The sequence below is a fragment of the Petaurus breviceps genome, unplaced genomic scaffold (genome assembly GCF_028583685.1).
Source record: "Petaurus breviceps papuanus isolate PSGF00001 unplaced genomic scaffold, PetGlider_PUasm1.0 90784, whole genome shotgun sequence".
In the NCBI taxonomy this organism is placed as follows: domain Eukaryota; kingdom Metazoa; phylum Chordata; class Mammalia; order Diprotodontia; family Petauridae; genus Petaurus; species Petaurus breviceps.
Genome location: NW_027187345.1, coordinates 12,941,774 through 12,961,533, shown reverse-complemented (window position 1 = coordinate 12,961,533; position 19,760 = coordinate 12,941,774).

Here is a 19,760-nt window from a genome sequence, read left to right as displayed (position 1 = left end):
TCTCTCTCTCTCTCTCTCTCTCTCTCTCTCTCTCTCTCTCTCTCTCCTTATTTTTTCATTATTCACTCCTACCCTATCTCCCTTCTCCTCTGCTATTTTTAGCTACCTCATTTTCTCAACTTCTACCAGAATTGAGATTCACTTTCTTTCTATTCCTAGGGAAAATAAAGAACACAAAATAGTTAGCAACTAAGTATCACTAGAATCCCCTTACTTTTGGCCAGCAGTTCTAGCTATAACTCTATTGGTGACTTATATCCTGTTCCTTACAGATACACAATTTCTCGTACCTCAGATTCATCACCCATTAAAGGAGCTAGACTCTGAGCTCCTTTCCAGCTCTAAATCAACAATGCTATAATGCTTTATACAGTAGTCTACATTTATTGAGAATTCAAGAAGCTTTGTGGAACATGAAAATGGTGGGACCCCAGGTCATAGTGGTCTGGATGTGAAATCATAAATGGTAGTTCTTGTTTCTTGCCCAGACCAACTTTCAGGCTCCCTCCTCTTTGACAGTCTAGAACCTTGAGCAGTTATGCCATTGCCAGTCTCAGGAAATTAGACAAACTAAGCAGAAAACAAAGGATATACTTCATATTTCAACAGTCATACCATTAGTCCAAAAAACAACTTTTGGGACCAGTATTAATTATTTAATGGAGTCTTCTTGAGTAACTAAATAATCACTATTCAGTTTTATTATTTTCAGAGAGAAAAATGTTTCTTTAAAGATACCCCTGTTAGTGAATTAGCTGTCATTATCAATGTAATAATAATAATAGTTATAATAATAATGCCACTTTAAGGTTTGTAAAGCACTTTACAGAATCTTCTTTTTATCCCCATAAACAACCCTTTTGGCAGGCATTATTATTATTCCCATGTTATAGATGAAGAAACTGAGGTAGACATAGGTTAAAGGACCATCTGGGAATATAAAACTAGTAAGGATCTGAGGAAGGAATTGAACTCAGATCTTTCTGACACCAGGTCGAGCTCTCTATCCATCTATACCATCGAGTTCCCAAGGTTTAAACTGCAGAAAAAAGGAACATGAAATGTGATGTCTCCATATTGGGACTCCATAAGAACAAGAATGTCTTGATCCTTTCTCTCTTCTTATCTGCACCAAACAGTTTGTTTAATGTGCCCTTCCATGGCCCTGCTTCCTGCTTTCATTTTCTTTTGCTCAAGAACATATGCTCAAACTTATGTTTTTCATCTCTAACTTACACCCACAAAAAGTCAAAGTTCTTATGACTTTTATAGGATTTAGAATAAAAATCACACTAATTTATAAGAAATTTGAAAATTATAGAAGAAAATTATTTTCCTTACTCTTGAATTTAATTTCACTTTTTAATGGAAAGGAGTTTTCAATATCCAGCACCTGGCACAGCACATACTAGATCATTTGAACTCAATTAAGTACCTTGGATTTGTCCAAGACTTTATATACTTTTCAAATCACTTCCACACACAGTTTCTAATTTGGGCTTCCCCAAACCCAATATTAAGGAGGGAGGCAGATCATGATCTTTGTCCACATTTTACAGATGAGGAAAACAGACTAAGAGAATAAATAAAAGTTCTAAAAGTTGCAATGCCAAGCATTCCTGGGAGTCAGTACAATCTAGTGGTTGCAGGTCCAGCCTGGACATTAGAAAGAACTGGATTAAAATTCCTCTTCTGACCTATACTCGATGGGTGATCATGGGTAAGTCTTTTAATCACTCAGTATCCAAGTTAATTATCTAAGATTTTAAGTTATAGATGAGTTATTGATCATTTATAAGGGAGTTTCTATTTTGAGTCCCTTACTGAGAAAAATTCACAGGTTTGAAAGCTTCTCCTCCATTCCCCTAAAAAAAGATAACTGTGCTAAGATCTGAACAAGTACAAAACTTCCCCCATCCTCCAGTGTTTTGAAAATGTGCTTAGAAACCAGCATACCTATTCTTATAGATGTTATTTCAGTACTTATTAAATAGTAGATGGGTTTTCAATCTTTTTCCAAAAGAAAGAGACACATTTCTATCAGCATGAAATTACTACTGTCCCCAACTACCATCTAGTGAAACTACTAATGAGGCTTGGTAGAATGTGTAGCAGGAGAAAGAACCTGTTGACCTTGACTCTAGTTTTGCATGGGAAAAAAAACACATGAGAGTAGATAGAATAAGTGGGAGGCCACCTCTTCCCCTATTCCTTAGAAATCATAACAAGAACAAAGGACTAAGAGACTTTAAAAACAGAATTTGAACTCTACCTGAGTATTTATAACTAAGTAGTGAAATTAGCAGGTAGATCTTTCAGGGTCTTGGTAGACTGGCAATACCCCCAAATAATTTGTGGTCAATTTACTTTAACTGGTTGCATAGGCACACCAGGCCAATACTGTGGATGCCTCTGGTTTGTCATGGTTTGCATGACTGATTAAATCCCCAGCCCTGAACCAATTTCAGGTGGTTTGCTACTGGCAAGCATTTCAACAACAGAGCAACAAAACAAGAAAAGAAGAAAAAATTCAGTCACAAATGACCAGGGATAAAACAAGGTCCACTGAGTCTAAAGGCAAATGAAATATGAAAGATTTGGGCCAAATGGCAGGGGAATAAATTAGAAGGGTGAGAAAGAAAAAGAAGGGAGAATAGTCTAATGTAGAAAATTAGCTGGGAGATAACATTGAAAAGAAAAATAGATGTGTGTTTTTCTCTCTTATTTTTCCTTTTCCTTCCCCACTCTTTTTATTTGAAATTTTTCTTCCTTTAATATGGTGCTTCAAAATTTTCCATAAGTTTTGTGACACTGACTAGGTCTCTTCTAAAAGGACAAGAATCTGATATGTCAGTTATAGCAACAGGATTTGCATTTGGAAAAAAATTCTACTTTTCCTAATTGTTCTGGTTTTGAACACACACACACACACAGTGTTTTCAAACTTTCTATCCCTATTAAATCATCCTTATCTATTTTTAAAAAAATAAATGACCCTGAAGTTATATCTACATAAAATTAATAAAATGGTGCAATGTACCATTTTTCTATGTACTACCTTGATGGGCTTTCCCCAACATTCTAGGCAATCTAAGAGATCAAAAGTCACTTCGAATTTTTAGAGTATTTTAAAAATTCTTGTTTAGCTTGGCCACCCAACTTCAGCAGTCCATGAAGCAAAGTGGAAAGCTGCAATGGTAGAATCAGTCAATAGGTGGCTGTGACAATGGCCTAAAGCATCATTAGACATTGTCCAATCAGAAATGTAAAGCAAGGGGAAAATTCTTTCATAAAATGGAGCTGAAATAAAATTACCTATCATCTTTTAGCCAATTGAATTTTTCGTTCATTTTTTTTTATGTATTTGGCTTACTACAATACATTCTATCTCACATAAATTCTAAGAACCCAAGTGCAAGGATCGTGACTTTGTGAGATCCTGAACTCCCTAATATATGGAACCAGTACACTGATTTCAGAAGCACGTGGCTCCAAAGAATACTTATAAATGAGTAGGAAGGTGGTGAATCCGTAACTACCAGAAACAAATAGTTGTGTAGGCAGCCAAGCATTATTGCAGCTTGCCATGTCCCATTTTGTTTGCCTGTGGTATCCTGGCATTGCTTTCTTTAAAATCTGAGGATTTTTCTCTTCTGTGTTTTGTGCCTGGAGGGAAATTATAATTTCTTTTATATAAAGAAAGCCCAAGGTTTTATTGAGGGTCCATTTTCTGTTCTCATAAATAATTTAGGTGAGTAAATGATTTTTATTCATTTGAGGATGAATTTAATCGATTGGTTATCCATGCATTGGTTATCCTGAATGCACTGAAAAATTGCATAACCATTAAATCTGCTTCAGTCGTTTATAATATTAGTGTCTAACTGTAAAGCAGATACATATCATCTGCATTGAGATGTTTAAAATGAGTAAGATGTTAACAAGTTTCCACGGGTATCAGATTGAGATAATAATGGTTTTACTCCCATCTCCTAGGGTTGTTTTTAAGAGTAAGCAAGGTCACTTGTGAAAGGTCACTTGTAATAATAAAAGCATGGCATAAATGCGACTAATTATTTAGTAATATATTAAAATTTAACAAGTAATGTTCATTAAGCTACTTTTTCACATAAGCTACATTGAGCTATTGATAATTGGGCTGATCCAAATGGAATTATTTCAGTTAAATTTCAACCAAAAAAATGCCTGTCAGACAATCTACTACATGGTTGTCTCCTTTTACCAGTTCATTTTTTTAAATTTCCTCTCTCTTCCTCCCACACTCTATTTCAGAAAATGTAACTTTAAAATATAACAGTAGTCCAGCCCCAGTTTTTCTGCTTTTGTTATTAATCAATATTTCCCTAGTTTATCTTTTTCAAAGTTAAAGGGAAAAACAATCTGATGTTTTCTGTAGTAACAAAAACCAAGGGGAGTTATGCCAACTATAAAACATAGGGCAGTGTACTCTGGATAGCAAGTCATCCAATGAACCTATTTCCATTCTGGATGTGTAATCACTAAGTTTACAGTGTGCTGAGGGTGTTCGGCAGTCTGCATATGTAGCTATAAACACAGACCAGATGCTATAATGAATAGTTTCCAAGTTACCCTATCGTTTTCAATTTTACTCTGAAGAGCTGCCAGTTCAAAACATCCTTCCAGCCGGCTGTTTCCGAGATATATGGGGGGATGCCATGCAAACTCTGTTTTTGCAACATTCATTTCATTTTATGATTTTTTTAAATAGCTAAGCAACTATCAAACCTTAAAGTTTGGGACATGACTAAATTATGAGAATGATTAAGGGCTATAAAAAATATTTGAATGATAGGTATAACATATAGTGAATGGGTCACTATCACTAGCAGTATTAACTTTTTTTTTTAAAGCAATTGGGGTTAAGTAACTGGCTCAAGGTTACATGGCCAGTTATCCACTATTAACTTTTAATACCTTGGCAAAGATCAAGTAGCCAGATGCCTATTAAGACCTTTAGGCGGGGTGGCCAGGTGGCTCAGTGAGTAAGAGCACCGGCGTGGGGTCGGGAGACCCAAGATCGGTTCTGGCCTCAGATACTTGGCACCCACACAAAATAACTGGCTGTGTAACCTTGAGCAAGTTACTTAACCCCAATTGCTTAAAAAAAAGACCTTGAGGGGACAGAAAGAGAGGTGCCATGATATAATGGGAAATATAGTGGAATGGAAATTAGGAGAGAACTGAGTTCTAATCTTTACTCTGATACTTAACTAGCAAGGTGACCATGGGCAAGTTACTTATTCTCTCATCATGCCTCAGTGTCCCTATCTGTAGAATGGGTATGGGATAGAAGCTAGCTCACAGAATAGTTATGAAACTTAAGTAAGATAACATGAAAAAGAGCTTATATAATACAGAAAGGTTAATTTGGCTGCGAAAAAAGGAGAAAGAGTAGATAAACTTAGCTTTGGAAGACTAACTCGGATGAAATACATGGGTCTTATTTAAAGATTCTGGGCATTATGAGTGAAGATACTGGGTGTTATATGGGACTCCAATACCTGATATGGGAACGACATGCTCACAGAGCCACAAACATTGCATTATTTTTGTTTTCCTTTTGTGTAGCACAAGACGCCTTTGAAAGCTATCTAGAAATATATTTCTATCTTTTAAAAAATTGCAAAATAAATTTCTTAGATTTAAGTACGAGATGAAAATGACTATGCCATTGAAGTGGATTATCAGATTTTTATAGACAATAATTACATGTATGACATCTTCTGTGTTGTCTCAAATTCAAACATACTTGTATGAAGAGACCTTGTTTTCAAGTTCCCAAGCTTAAGCTTTAGTTTTCATATATGATTACTAAAACTCTTGTTTCAACCATCTGCTAGTCTCAAACTGTACAATCTTCAGTTAGGTGGAGTTTTTAAAATATAAAGATTTTGTGCTCTGTTTACATGCCGAAACATAAGGTTTCACCACAAATCACCATAGTAGCAGCTTCATGTGAGGATTTCTGGTTTGACTTAATATCCCTTTGACCCATCCACACTCACTTATCTGTTTCCAGCAAAGGATTAGGTTATTTTATTCTCATAGGATTCCATCTGTTAGTTTAGCTTTTAAATTCAGTCAAGGTGTTATTTATACTAAGATCAAAGAGTTTGTGTGAAAAATGCACTTGTTCAAAATATTTCTGGGAAGCAAAAAATATGGAAGCCATTTGCAACCTGACCAGAAAAGAAGAAAGCAATAGTGAGGTCAAAGTCTAACTACATTTTAGTAAGAAATCTAATTCTTTACTCATATCAATAAATGTGAGCTCATCTATTGATATCTAAGTAACGGATGCGTTATAAACAGAAAGTCTGCAATATAGAATAAGCAAGTTCTTGGGAAATCATTTGTCAAATATTCTTTTTTCCTCTTATTACCTAGCCAGCTACCTAGAAAAATACTAAGACAGTAAGGCAAAGAGAAGAAAAGTAAAAAGTGGGGCTGAAATGGCTATCCAAATGAGAAAAAGAGGAAAGAATGAGAGAAAGGGGGAAAGAGGGGAGGTATAGAGGACAACTTAGGTCTGTACAAGGGATGGAAAAAAACATTCCAGAGCTTTGACACTGTGCTTCCATGAAAGCATGAAACATAGAGTCACACTGTATTTTTTAAATCAAGTCTTTGCCTCTCACAAAAGATCTAGAAATCAATAGTCTCATGAAACTGCTTCCTTTTTAGGCTGAAAACATTAATGTACAGATAGGGATGAATTATATTAAAATTTTAAAAATGAAATAAAAAATTAAAATGGAAAATTTTATATTAAAAAAAGAATTTCTATGCCCAGTTATGGATATAATGTTCTATCTCTTTGTTCTACTAAAAGAATATATATATATATATACATATATTCAGTGTATTCATTTCTAATATACAAGAACTTACATTGTTAATATAGATATGAGAGGCTGCATGGCACAGCAGAAGACTGGCCTTGGAGCCAAGAGGATCATGGTTCTAATCTTCTCTTCGATATACACTAGTTGCATGACCAGGGAAAATTATTTAACTTGTCATTTCTCCATAATGTTCTCTCTTAAGAACTTTGGAATTGATTGTGTGACATGGGAAAGAAACACTACCACAGGACTGTCTGTCTACCATGGCATGTCCTCATCAAAGAAAGTGCTGTGCTCTACAAGCAAAGCAGAACTGAAATAGCTCAAAAGAAACACAAGATGCACGAATTTAAAGAATCCACCCCAAGTATTCACATGGACTATTTGTGCCAGGCCTGTGGTAGAGCATTCTGAGCTTGTATTAGTGTGATTAGCCACAATCAGACACACTGTAACTTCACTGTAGCATAGTGATGTCATTTTGGACCTCTTCAAGAATGAAGGATAACAACCAATCCCCAGGCAATATTCTAAGACTATAAAACTATGTTAAAAAGTAGTCACAAGTCTAGCAACTATAGGAGTTTTCCACATGAACGAATACAGTTATACCATACACACATCTATGTGTGTGTATTGCATATGGATGCATGTGTCTATAAAAATATATGCAAACAAATACATGTATTGTACAGATTGTTCCAAAAGTTTGAGTGTAGTTTCAATCTCATATACATATATATGCATGCATGTAATATTTTATATAGATATGTATATTTACATGTACTCACATGTGTATGTATATATGTGTATTATGTGCACCTATGTATGCATATATAATCAGAGGTATGTACCATATGCTTCTGTTTCATAGATGTCCATGTTTGCTATGTCATATGTTGACATGCATATACATATACATATATACACATATAGAGGTATATATTTATGCATAGGTATATTTCTACATGTGTGTCTATGCATGTGTGTGTTGAAGCATCAGTGAATTTAAAAACCCAGAATATAGCTGTGCTATGAATTATATATGTAACTAGAGTCACGTCACTTATCTTTTCTTCTGTGTCTTAATTTCTCATTTGGGAAACGGAGACAGTAATACCTACTCTACTTAACTATCTATCTACCTATTTCATATGTGGTTGTTGTGAAGGAAAGTGAATCAGTTTGTGCATTCCCAGCTACGAGGCATTCTCGCTACTTAGCTGCAGGTATGGAAGTGTTATAAACAAAATTCTAGATGCCATACAAATAAAAGGTTCGTTAAAATTTTGGTGACAATAAAGAATAAATTCTACAAATGGACATTAAGAACTGATTTAAAGTTGCTTCATCACAATATACTTGTATCTCCTCCAGGATCTGATTTCTTAGCCTTGCAAGCCCAATTAGTCAGTTATCAACTTCCCAAAAGATGGTCAAACCCCAGGAAAACTGGTTCGTGCCATCAAACCTCAGGAGACCCCCTTGTAAGCCAGAAAACCATTTTGTTCATTTCTAACTGAAAAGATCTTGAGTGAGTAAACTTGTATACTCATATTCAGTCCTCAAGGTGACCTACTCAGAAAGCTGGGATGAAGTTCCAAAGCTGCCATTTTTTAAAATCATATAACCATGGATAATTACTGCATCAATCTGAGACCCAGTCCCCTCATCTATAATAACATCTATACTACCTAACTCACCAAGCTGTTGTAAGCAAACTATTTTATAAATTTTAACATGCTGTTGAAATGAATTATTATTGATCCTGCCTGAAATATGTGAGACATTAAATTTTTAAGTTTATACTATAACTCTTGCTTATTCAGGAATTGATTATCCCATTTGAGGATTATCTAGGTTTGTAATGGAAATATATCTGATTAAGTTTTATATATTTCAGTGTAAAAATCATTCATGTTTGCTTAAAGGTATTTTAAAATGTAGTTTTTGGGCAAGGAAAGCCTGTCTCCTTTGAAAAGTGATCTTTGAAGAATCTAGGAGACTTACTCAGGAAGTTAAAAGATAATCTTTAATATTTAGAGCAAAATAGCTTTTATATTAGCTACAGTCTTCAAAGTCAAGTGATTAAAAAGGGTAGGAAGCTGCTGGATAAAGCTAGTTGTAGGAGAGTCACAGAGAAACCACTGCACATAAATATCTATCATCTTTTTTTTTTCCTTTTCTGTTCTGATCTCAGAAGGAGAAAATGAAAGAAAGCAATTCTCTCCATAAAAAATGATCAAGGGAGCAGAAACCTAGAGCTTTGTTTGGAATTAGCTGAATAGCTGTAGACAAAGTTCTTCCACCAGAGCAATTAGAACTGGCTTTGGGGGGGGACCCCTTTAATTTCCAGTAGTTCTCTCTGGATATAAAGTGAAGATTTTTTGATACCTCATATATCAGATGAAGAGTTAAAGAATTATCCTTAAATCTAGAAATGAGTATTAATTAAATGGTGAATGCTAACAGTTAAAGATCAGTAAGGAAGATGTCAAAAAATTATTTCAGTATGTAAATTTATATTCATTTAAATAAGACATTTAAGGCATTTCATGTATTTAAATGTTGCTCTAAAGATATATATATATATATATATATTTGTTTGTATACAGCAACTTAAAAGTAGTCATTAATACCTTGTTATTACAATAAATTTATTTTTATAGAAAAATTATTGAATGAGATTAAATGCTACATTCTAAAATTAATTTAACTCCATTTGGGCAAATTCTAGTTCACTGATCCACACAACCCTAAACCAGAAACAACTTCTCCCCTAGTCTCTATTGTCCCAGTTATGAGAATGGTAATTAGACAAAAAAATAGACCCTCTAGGGAACTGTGAAAAGTTTTCTATAAAATTAAGCAAAAAACCAGAAGGGCTCCTTTCCTTTTCTCCCTCTACTAATACCTTAACTTTTCCCCTCATCTTAAAATTCTACAATGGCATTCAATTTCCAAATACAGGAACTTAAATGAAGGTGTGTCTCAGTATCTGAGATCTCATAATAATTTTGGTGGCCATCAAGAAAAAAGAGCCTTCACATATTCCCTTCTCCTGGCAAGTCAGGCAAGAAATCCCATAACTAATTTTTATTAACTACAAAGCTTTGCTACACAGATAGGGCTCTCATAGGCACCAGGATAACACCAGTTTTTATTCAAAGTATCCAGTATTTTATCCAAATTATCTAGTATCTTTGCCAAGAAACTTCCATAGGGAGTCATGACTGAAAAAAAAAAACTGAACAATAAATCCAATACGCATACTGTGATCAAAGTTTTCTCTTAGCACTAGACCTGATACCTAGAAGAGCCTTAATTTGAATTGAATTGAGCTGAACTGAGCTGAGTTGAATTGAACCGAACTGATTCTAGGGTTAAGATGTCAAAATTCTTAACATAGTTAAGAAGTTCCCTAGAGATCTATGATTTAGTTCCTGAGGATAATGGAGGAGAGGGATGAAGGAAAATTCTGTTTAAGCAAAGAAAGCTATTTTGGTAATGCAGGCTTATTAATGTAGCCACAAAGCTCAGAAGTTTCATAAAACTTCTGTGGGCCAGAATTAATTCAATAAACTTGTTTCTAGGAATCTGAAACATATTTCATTATCAGCTATTTCACTTTAAGATGTGGTTCTTAAGAAGGTAATTATTTCTTATATAATGTAAACTCTCAAAGGTAGGAACTATTTCCCATTTTGTCTTTATGTCTACAGAACCTAGCTCAGTGTCTTGTATGTTATGGGGACAGGGGAAGAGTTTCCAACACACACACACACACACACACACACACACATATATAAGTTTTTATAAGTGTGTGTGTGTGTTCATGTTGTGAATTGTTTAAAACATCCTAAGCTGAAAATTTGGATTCTTGGCAATTTGTTTGAATCCTCCTCCTCCCTACTGGTCTTTGGTAAACTCTGTGAAATAATGTAACGCCTCCCCATCTCAGTTTGGCAGCTTAGAGTCCATCTGGAAGTATGGTATGAGTTCCCCACCCTTGGTGTCACTTTTATTTTTTGTTCCAATGTGGAGGTTTTGTTCATTCAATAGAAAATATACATATACATAAGAATAAAAACCTAACTGTGTAAATTATACCATTAAAAAAAAGCCATTTGTTCTCAACACTAGAGATAAAGCCACTCCACCACTGAAGACATAAGAAAGACTCCAGCCCTGGTATGACATACAGATGATTAGTATACCTTGTCAGATGTAATAATTTCTGCTCGAGTTGTTTTCTTATTAGCTGCTCTTTCATCTGTATATTTTCTTGTGATTTTAACCTTTTACTCAGCAAAAGAAATATGTATTTCCAGCAGCTCTTTTTATTCTTCTTTCTTTCTTATTTTGTTTTTCTTTCTGGAGAAAAGAGGATCAGGACCTCTGCTCACTGAGTGGGTATTAGAGGATAAATTCATTTATGTTTTTCTTTTCACTAGAGATTTCAGAACATTTGATGTGGGATGGCAAAAGCAACTTGGGTGATAGCAATAGAAGTGGTACATATAATCATACTCAGAGAAGTGTTGCTAAAGAAAGAAAAGACCTCAAATGACTTTTTGAGCTTTTAAATGTTTCTGTAGTCCATTGTGTTCTGTTGTGTAATATGTATATACATATAGAGATAAATTAATAACATACATGAAATAAGTTTTAATATTGGAATTAGTATAAATTATAGGTGCAAAAGAGCCACATAACTTCAGTAGTAAGCATTCATTGAACTCTGACCTCCCTGTCTCAATGCTGACAATAAATTGAAAAATGAATATATATGAAACATGGGTAGATGAATGAGTGAAGGATATTATGAATGAATGAATGAGTCTCTTAGATTACTCCCCTAAGGATCCACTTATCATTTCTGCAACTTTTAGAGCCAAAATGCCTCCCACAAGTCACTAATTCCCTGCATTTGTTTTGTTTTCATTAAAATGTAAGCTCCTTGAGAGCACAGACTTTTCTCCCTTTTGTTTTTATGTCCCAGTACAGTGCTGGGAACATAATAAATACTTAATAAATGACTTTTCACTCAAGCATTTATTCGGTTACTACGTGACTGCTGTGGACCTGCTCCTACCAACAAGATGTGCCCCAAGCTCAAATTCCACCTCCTTGCCCTCTTCTTCAATCCCACCTCTCAAGCACTATATTTCTTTTGTGGAGACTACAGGGGTTTCAAAATGGTAATTAATCAGTCATTCAAAAAGTATTTATTAGGTATCTGTTATGTCCTAGGCCCCATGCTAGTAGCTGAGGATACAAGAATGAAAGTGAAATAGGGCCATTGTCAAGGAAATTACATCTACTGGATTTAGTTAAGTGGAATGAAAGCAAATCTGGCTGGTCCTTACTGTTCTCCAAACTGTTAATCATAATTAAGTCCAGAGTGTAAGTAGCAGCTGTAGGCAACCAGGTACAGGAGTTTAATTTCAAATTATATTATAGATGAAGCAGAATGGCATAGTGGAAAGCATGTTAGAATTGGGGCCAATTCATTTGGATTCTAATCTTAGATCTGTACAACCGTGGGCAAGATACTTATTTATATAAACGAGATACTCATCCTCTCTGGGCCTCCTATTTCCTTATCTTCATAGAGAAAACATTGAAGTAGATAAATTCTATAGTCCCTCCTAGTTCTATGGTCCTATGACTAGAGGATGTCAAAAGTCCCTTCTAGCTCTAAACTTATAGCACTATATCTTTCATTTCAAAACCTCATTCTTAGGAAGATGGTCACTTCTTGTTTAAGGGTCCTGAATTCAATATTTCAGTACTTCAGCTTTTTACTGACTCATTTTCATTACTAATGAATTTTGATTCAGTCAGTGAGATTGTGCCCTAAACAACAATTGATAGAATCACACTGATGAATCATGGGAGTGAAGACCCTGTTGACTAGAAAGATTTTAAAAATGGGCTAATCTTTTTTCATTTACATTTAAAATGATGAGGACCCAAATAGCCTTATTCTGGTATTTTAATTTTGCATCTAGCAGGTCAGGAAGTATAAGATATATTCCCAGTACACCCACCTAGAGATGGCAGTTGATTGGAATTTCTGGCAACTTTCATGACATTTCCCTGCTATAGGGTCACTGCAGCATTTCTCTGTAGAGAGCGGGTTGTTGTTTGCCCTGTTCTGTATGCCTCTTATTCACATCCAAAAACAATTCAATTAGCTAGAAAGGCAATTAAATGCTTCCTTGCTATTAGACACATTGTACTTTGCCAGCCACAAGAAAATACGACTGTATCCTATAAACAAGAATCATGACCTCTTTCTTGAAAGATCTCCTATTTATTGTCATTGCCTTACTCTTTCTGAAATTAATCATGTTTATGTCTCAAATAGAAAATCATTCTATATTAAACATCTCTAAAAAGTAAATGGGGCATGGTTTGATTATCGTTCTAGGTTTATGGTAGAATTAAGATGTTAAATGTTATATGTAAATCTGAAACCAGGCTAAGAGGGATTATTGAAACCCGGGTCTCCTGATAACTTGTTCAGTTATCTCTACTCGTTGATGTTCTTAACCCATTTTTTAATACTTGCATTAGTTGTCAACTTTCTCTCCATGCTTCTTTTGTTATTAATTCCAGACTTGTCATTCCTGGAGTCATTCTCTTGTCTAATGCCAATGTATGGCAATTTCAATTCAACCTGGTATTTTCCTTTTCTCCTAGCCAAAAGTTATCCTGTGATGTCAGGTTTCATTGATCTAGAGGCAAGTCTCAGCCATGAGGCAAAAGTATTTTGGCAATAGGTTAAATGGTTTCTGAAGCCCAAAATCCATCCTCATTTATGCACATGGAGCTCGGGTTTGAGACAAGTGATTGGAGAAGACTAGAAGAAGAGAGATTTCTTGAAGTCAAAGAGCTTTTCATTAAAGTAGAGGAGAAAGTACCTTTTTTCTTCGGAAATCAGTAGAGCTGTCTTGCATTTTAAAAGCTCAATCTATTCTATATGGTTGGTGGAATAAACAAAACACATGCATCCATCTGTTTCCACCCTCTAGGGAGCTCTCAGCTTCCTTTTAATTCCATACAGTTTCTAACCACCAGAGGAAGAGAGTGAAATGCATAATTCAACACTCAGACTGGATGTGTACAGGGGACTATGTCTAGAAGGCCATGTGGTTAAAAGAAAAAACAGAGTGAACTGGGATTGTCAGTAGTTATTTGGGGAGATGGAGAGATTGGGAGATTGGAGAAGGAAGCTTCTCTGTAACAGCTGTGCGGTTATGTACAAGCATGAGAAACTAATCAACTATTTGTACCTATGAAAATTTTCTCTCCTTGCTGAGGGAGACAGGAAATGGTGACTGACATGTTTCTCTGAGAAAGGGATGACTCAATCCTTTGAGTTCACTGAGGCATGGAAGGTCAGCTGGAAAGTCATCATCACACTGAAGCAGAGACCTTTATTTACTCCAATGTGACATCATTCCATGCATACACTGAATAACAAAATTTTTAATGTGTACTTTTAAGCTTTTATACAAAATATGATCAGCCATGAAGTATTCTGGCAAATATATTTGCAGGTTAAGTGCAATATCACCAGAAGTTCTCTAAAAATATTTCTGACTTCCAACGCACACTCACAAATACAATGTTAGAGGCACCCAGTCACATCTCAATTCTCCCAATGAAGAGAAAAGAGCCTTCACAAGTCCTTACTCCAGTGCCTTTTGAAGGCTATGACAGTGGAAGACAAGCTCTTGGCTGTTCCAGCCAAGCTGGATCATCTCAAAGCACAAACTCAAGGACAGGATATCTCTTTGTTGTCCAAGAACCCATTTCACTAAATTCTGAGACTCTTATCACCAAAAGATATGCCACCAGGTAATGAGGTTTTCTGGTCCAGAAACTCTTAAAGTCTATCTGATAATGAATGGAAGAATTTTGATCTCCATGAGTAGAGAGATAAACTACATAAATGAAATTATGGAAACTTTGAAGGATAATGAATGGACCGGATAAAATAGGTAATACCAACTACTTATAACATATTTGGCCTTGGAATGTCATAAAAAATGATGTTTATCCTATGTACTTCTGAAGCATTACTAAAATATTCTCTATATCAAGAATTCCTGACCTGGGATCCATGAATTTGATTTTTAAAATAGTTTGATAACTATATTTCAGCATAGTTGGTTTCTTTTGTGAATCCTATGTACTTTATGTGACTCCTATATGTTTTATATATTTTAAAACATTATTCTCAGGAGTCCATAGGTTTCACCAAATGCGACACAAAAAAAGGTCAAGAGTCCCTGATCTATATCAATGGCTCATTTGATTCTTAAGGAATAACCACACCATTATTATGATTGTCATATGAAGACCAACATGGAGATTCACCATGGCTTTATCCCTTATTTACTAAAGCATAGTAACTATACAGACATCCAGTCATGTTTTCCTATAGAGTAATACTCACCTTAATCTGCATATTACACTTGCCTACCCCTAGCTTATTCAGACTGCAAATAGGAAGCATGGTAGAAGGATCCATACATTCTACAGAATGAGGCTGAGGACTAAACTCTTTAAAATTAAACTTGTCATCTATGGAAATTGTGCCACCATGGTGCTTCTGGTCACCATGGCCACTGATGTCAAATCTAAGGTTGTGTTTCCTTTTTGATACACCTCTATGGGCCATCTTTCTTCCTGAGACTTCTCTTTGAGTCTGTGATTGGTTGAGTATGTGGCTCTCTAACTCCTGGCAATATAATTCAGTTTCCATATACTATAAAATAGTCACATCAGATTCTTCAAGAGATAGTAAGCAATTATGATTTTAACATTTGCTGGACTTTCGCTTAGGAGAGAAGGAAGGATTAAGTCCCTACTATGTGACAGGCACTACACTAAGTTCTTTACAAATAGTAATTCTTTTGATCTTTGTAACAACCCTGTAAAGTAGGTGCTATTATTATCTACATTTTACCTAGATCTCATAAGACATAGCCTGTATAGTACAAAAGTATGTTAGATTTAGAATCAGGAGAGACTGAGGTTTAAATCTTGGCTCTGGTGCTTACTATCTGCATGAACACAGGCAAATAAGTACCTCTCCAAATCTCAGTTTCCTTTTGCATAAAATGAAGGCAATAATGCTTATACTACCTTCCTGAAAGAGTTTTTTGTGAAATCCCAATAAAATACTGGAGTTAAATTGCAAAATGAATGAGCTAAAATTGGTTATTGCCATCATTATAATTGCATTTGTACAATTATAAGATAATAGTTATTATTATTGCATTAGGTGGGGGGAAGGAGGGAGAAAGAAGCAGCACCTGTAATTTCCTTAGTATATGGAATTCCTGATTTGGAAACTCCTTCCACTGAGGTCAATCAGCAATTTGTCTGAAATTTACTTTTAGTCTTAGAGAGTTGCCTGCTGCTCTGAGAGGTTGTCACTCATCTTTCATCGCACAGCCATTTTTTGCCAGACCAGAGCCTGGGCCCAGGTCTCCTGATACTACAGTTATCCATTATGTCCTGCTATCTCTTATTGTTATATTGCAATTACTGTTGTTTTTATTACTCTTGGTATATCCGCTGGAGACTGGAACAGAGTCCTGCAGATAATCTGTACTTGATAATTATTTATAGAACTTGATAACACATTCATTGAATTAAATAACACCTGAAGTCTATACTGTTCACCTGGCACTTAATATATTTTTCCTTGTGCTACTAGTATCTTCTTGGTGAAATTTTGTGATATATGATTATTTCTAAAGTTTTGCATTTTTCCCACCAACTCTCACAGTGTGCCCATCACAGAGCAGAGCTTTAATTAATTTTTATTGAATTAAATGGCCTTGCCCATTACTAATTTATCAAAGACAAAATTAATAGCCAATTGGAGTTAGAAATTGGATACTTAAAGTTTGGTTTGGTTTCATGTGTTGCCTTATATTGCAGTTAACCATCATGAGTCCCATAAAATAACACTTTTTTTCCTTGACTTCTTGGTGCCTAAGGTAATTTTAGAAATTTTCAAAATGTTCAAAACTATCTTCTGGGTATTTTGGGGGGGGGCAGAGGGATACTGGAAAATACATGTTTTTTTAAGCTTAAAAAAAGACAAGTTCAATAAATTGTCTCCCTTCACTCTTTGACAAAGCATGTAGTAATTAAGTTGAAAACTTCATTTGTGTTCTCATTGTGGATCAAGGTTTCAATTATTTTTGTGCACTTGTGGTTTCAAGATGGACCTGTTGAATGCTAAGGGATATTTCTGTGGCAAATTTTATAGCAAGTATGAATGGTCATTTCAAAAATCATTTAAAGAAATGGATTCCTACAGTAATAACATGGCTTTATCTCAAGGTATCTCAACACTTTATTCCTAAAGGAGGAATTCAGATTTTTATGTATGCACATATACCCATATAAAAACAAAAGAATTGCAGGTAATCTGTTTTCTTTCACATTTACTGAATAGAGATCTGGCAAGAACATTGGCCTTATTCATTGTGAGTAACTATGATGACTTGGGGTAGGGATGAGCAGAGACTTATGGAGAAGGATTTTAGTCTTATTTTGGAAGAATAATTGAAACAACTGGAATCCGTGAAACTGGTTGCTCTGATTAGTTTAGTAGTATGAAGCTTGCTTTCTTTTTATAGATTATTGAAATCAAATTAAAAGGAAAAGTAAAAATAAAAATAAAAGTCTTGGGGTTGTTGTCAGTGCTAAGAGAAGATAGGAGTGTGCTTTTCCTTGCTCACTCTGTGTATCACTGTGAGGTGCAGAAGCAGCTTCAGAGTGACATCAGTAGTTACCTCCTAAGCAGCACCAGCTTTCGCATTGGAGCCAAAAGTGCCCAGGGAGTGCTCTCTCTCTCCACATTAACATAATTCCATCTTTGAGGGCCAGAAAGGCAACTATGGCATCCTATTAGGTGGCAGTACTTATTCTTTAGCGATCCAAACATGGAGAAAATGAATGAACAGTGCAATTAGAAATCCCAGTATTAAATAGGGGCTGCAGAAGAGAATGTAAGGCTAATATATTGTCAATACCCTTTCAGAAAGAGGGGGTCTGGTATTTGTGTGATCTGGAGTTAATGCCTCCTTTGCAGAACCACCAAGCACAAAGGAATGTGTTAGGAGGTGTGGGGGAAGAGGTCCCCTCTAGATCGGGAGCAAAGCCACCTGCTATTTAGAGAGAAAAGATTTCACAAGATGCAAAGCAGAATGGGCCTTATATAAGGCACTTTAGAAAACAAATGTTGCCTTGGGAAAGTAAACTTGGGCAACACTTCCTCTAACCCACCTCAATCCCAGATTGGCTCTGGAAATGGCCAAGTCCATGAAAGAATTTCAAGATTCAGAATTAAACAGAAAAGAGGAGGAAGAAGAGTCACAGGAGTCAAGCCAGTATTAGGTCAGGACCATGGACCCTCCTGAGTGGTATAGTCGCCATGTCTGTAACATGTGTATAACCACTCACTGGGTGTCTTTTTCTTTTCAATCCTCAGGAAGAGGCAGCCAGAATTCTCGCCCACCAACCAGTGTCCGTCGGCACATGTGCAGCTTTGAAAAGTCCCACACTGCAGTGAATGTGTAAGAAAAGGTGCATGACACATAGTGGTTGACCCCTTGCTTTCTCTCTCCTGGGTTGTTCCATTTCTAACATTGAGACAGATGTGGTGCATGCCATCAAGGAGGAAGAATTCGTTTCTGTGCAGCAATCAATTCTTGTCCATAAGTTCTTAAAGGGATACTGTCAAGTCATTTGCTTTCTTTTTCTTGCTTTTTTTTCCTTTTGATGCAACATTTTTTTTCTTCTTCTGGAGCTTCATTTGTAAGATCCTGATTACAAGCTCAAAGGCAAATTTTTTCACCGGCCTCAATTTTGTCAGTTTCTTACTTGGCAAACAGTTCCTTCTTTCCTTTTCTTTTATTCTTTCCTTTTCTTCTCTTCACTTCTCCTTTCTTTTCCTCTTCTTTTTTTTGTCTTTTTGGCTGTTGTGCCAAGGGTTTGAAATTATACTAGCTGCAGTTCAAGCATAGCCATAACCTAAGCTTATGGACTAGCTCCATAGTTTTAGCCCATGGCCATCGGTACCAGCATGAACTGCTGTTTATCCCCCTCCTCATTCAATGGAATGACAGAATACACATTTTGTGGGTCTCACAAAAAGTGGCAAACAGAGTTCCTTTTTAAAAAATGGAAACTACATCATTTGCAATGTTTAAAGGATTTTTATCAGATTTTCCTTCTCTGATAAAAAAATAAAGTTGCATGTTTGGTCTATTTGACCTCCAAATCTTGACAGTGTCCCTTTAAGTCAACAGAAGAACATGGAAAATGTTCAATTCATTGTACACAGTGTCTGTGATCATTTTCAGCTGTTCCTTTACAGCCCTTCAAACCCTTGGGAGAGTCAAAGGTACACATTCCTGCAGCAGGAGACAGCCCACTGACTAGTTTCCTGTGGCTTAAACAGTCTTGCAAGCATGGAGAACCCCATGTTGTTCAAATGTTGTTTGTTATTGAACTTTGCTATGGATGCTGGTGAGTGGGGCCACAATACTTCTCCCACTCTTTGTTCAGTGGAGCACGTTGGGAAATCTGTGTTCTGCCCTCCTGAGATTCTCTGAAGAAGTTCATAGAAAAACAACGTTGGGTTCAAAACTCAGTTGTACTAAGTTCTTAGAGAGAGAGAGAAAAAAGGTAGCTCATAGGACAATCAGAGCATATCTGATAACTCAACCACACTAGTCTACCTAAGTACATTGTTTGTAGCTCCAATCAAAAGATACTGAGCTGTTCTGTGTGCCAGATGGTGATTTTGACCCAGAACACAGTGAGTTGATCCTA